Source organism: Arachis duranensis, chromosome 4 (assembly GCF_000817695.3).
Source record: "Arachis duranensis cultivar V14167 chromosome 4, aradu.V14167.gnm2.J7QH, whole genome shotgun sequence".
Lineage (NCBI taxonomy): Eukaryota > Viridiplantae > Streptophyta > Magnoliopsida > Fabales > Fabaceae > Arachis > Arachis duranensis.
The window spans coordinates 27037960-27040911 of record NC_029775.3 but is presented as its reverse complement, the minus strand read 5'-3'; the positions used below and the strand labels follow the sequence as shown (position 1 = coordinate 27040911).

The 2952-nt window shown below is 40.8% G+C and overlaps 1 pseudogene; it reads right to left on the bottom strand.

Annotated features, from left to right (window-relative positions):
• Positions 1-1586: 1586 nt before the first annotated feature.
• On the bottom strand, positions 1587-2076 carry LOC107484287 (uncharacterized; annotated as a pseudogene).
• Positions 2077-2952: the final 876 nt, after the last annotated feature.

Below are 2952 nucleotides of genomic sequence, written 5' to 3'. Positions count from 1 at the left end.
CTTAGTGAGAATTCAAATTGCTTGCCACCCGGCTGGAATAATGATGATCAACTTGAAGATGGGTGTAGAAACAAGATTTGGGATCCAGGAATATATGAGGATCAATTTTGGGAGCTCAAAGCTTGTGAAGAACTACATCAAAGCATGAGAAATTTACTTAGTATTGATAGAGCTTATTGGAAGTCCAAGCATTGGTGGAAGTTTCAGGACGAGTTCAAGCACAAGCTGCCATGACAAGGAGCTCACCAAATGTCCAACTTAAGGACTTTAACTAAAAGTGCTAGGTGGGAGATAACCCACTATGGTATGATCGTCCCTCTTCAGCTTTAATTCTAGTCTGTTTTGTTTATTTTTGAGTTTTGATTGAACCCCGAATTTTGCATAACATTCATATTAGCATTGCATTCTTCATACTACATAAAAAAATCACACGCGATGCGTCCGCATCATATGTGCGTTGGGAAGAAAACAAAATTGAACAGAGAGCCACGCAAAAGCATGGATGGAGGCATGCCTTTGGCACAATTTGACCCGCGTGACCGCATTGCTGATGCGTCCGCTTCATGTGGGAAAATGCCTCCAACGCGTCCGCGTCACCCACGCGAAGGCGTGCCCTAAAAATTGACGTAAAAAGGGTGTATGGCAGCAAGTTGTGATGGAGTGGGGCTGGAACCGTGCTAGAAGCACCAGCCCTACCACGCGAATGCGTCCCCCACGCGTCCGCGTCATTTTAAAAGAAAGACCATTCACGCGATCGTGTCCCCTACGCGACCACGTCACCCTAAAATTTGGCAAAATGAGTTTCAAACAGAGAGTTGCGCAACTGCGCGGCTGTCCTCGCACTAATGGCACAAATCACTCCACGCGAACGCGTGCCCCACGCGTCCGCGTCACTTCATAGATGCACTATCCGCACGAATGCGTGACCCACACGCTCGCGTCACATGCGGCGCATAGCTTATCCAGATCAGCCAAATATCTTATATTTTCTTCCCCAAATCCTAATTTTTCTTATCCCTTCTTATTTCTTTCTTCTCCCTTCTGTCTTCTTCCTTCTTCCTTCTTCCTTCTTTCTCACCTTCTACTTCCTCTTTTTCACCACCATTATCAAGGTTTTTTGTTTTCTTCTTCTCTCTTTACTTTTCTATTCTTATTCTTATTTTTATGTTTTCTTCTTCTTTTTCTTTTTACTTTCATTATCTATGTTTTCTTTTTCTTTCTTTTTCTTTTAATTAGTGTTGGAAATTTATTTGGGTCATTATTTTGTTTGTGGATTATTAAGGAATTGTTTGACAATTATATATTACTTTCTATAGGGTTGCTTACATATTCAATTTAATACTTTCAATAACTTATTTACCATGCATGCTAAGTGTTTGTGAAGGAAAAATAATCATTTGTACCCATGAACTTTGCAAACGCTGATAAAAATACCCATTAAAAAAGGAAACTAATGTTGTATCCATGAAAGATGAATTTAGTACGACAAAAGTACCCAAATCCTAAATTTATGTTGACTTTTTAATAAAATTTTAGAATTACCCCCATCCTTTATCTTCATCCCCTCCTCTCTTCTTTCCCAAATCTCATAACAAAAAATTTGGCGTACCATTCTGAGTGATGAGAGGATAATCACGTGCACTCAAAGTGATGAACCAATTCCAACCAGAATCCAATTTCAACATGATGGTAGCAGCACGCAGCGTGAGGGCAACATTGGATGAACCCAAGTACGTGATCTAATCAGCATTTCCAACCACATCAATGTTCTCAAAAGCCTGAATAGCCGGCACCGCCATCACAGCGGAGACAAGGGCCAGCTTCTCGTCATTTTCGGCGTCCCTTCCAAGATGAAGGAGGTACCGATTCCTTGGGTGATAAACCACCAGCATCAACCGCAAGATTCGATCCTTATCTTGGTGTCCACCAGAGATAAAGTACGCAAAAGAAGGAGGGTAAGGAGAACCATGCTGAACAAGGGAAGGAAAAGCCTTTGGGGAGCTAAAGGAAGAGAAGGAAGACATTATCAGAACCATAAAAGTGAGGAACACCGCACTGAACAGCGTGAAAAGCCATTTTCTCTCAGCTCCGATGATAGTGGGTATGGCTTGTGGTGGCGTTGGGGCATATGGCGTGTGGGTGGTTCCGGTGAAAGGAGGGATTTTTGGAATCCGATCGGTTGAAGAAAGGAGGGGATCAAGATAAAGGATGGGGGTAATTCTGGAATTTTATTAAAAAGTCAACATAAATTTAGGATTTAGGTACTTTTGTCGTACGGAATCCATCTTTCATAGATACAACATTAGTTTTCTTCTTTAATGGGTACTTTTGTCAGCGTTCGTAAAGTTCATGGGTACAAATGGTTGTTTTTTCATTTGTGAAAAAGCCCGTATGGCATCATGCACTACTTTTATGTTATCCTACTACTTTAATGCCTGTTTTTCACAAAACTCCTTTTATATTTTATTAATTAAAATATAATTGTCAATACAAACAGATTGTTAGTTTGAAAGAGATGATAATCTAATTTGGGCATTTAATGCTTGATCTATGCTACTCATGCCTTTGCCAGCATGCCAATAAACATCTTGCATTTAATAGCCATCACATGCACTTGCCATATTTCCAATTGATGAAATTTTCACATGTAGTCATGACCATGTGTTAACAACATCCTTCTTTACCGTGCATTGATTATCACTTGTACCATCTTCTTCCTTGCTCTAACCCTTAGCTTTAAAAGTTTCTTTCTTTTCCCTTTTCAGGATGGCCACCAAGAAGGGTAAAGAGAAAGCTACTCCCAAACCACCGGCAAGAAAAGGAACAAAAAGAGCACTAGCTAAGGAACCACAACCCCCATCCACTTACACATCTTAGCATGCACCGAGGACGATGCAATCTTTAAGTGTGGGGAGGTCGATACCGACTTCCATGGGTTAGTTACCTTCTTTT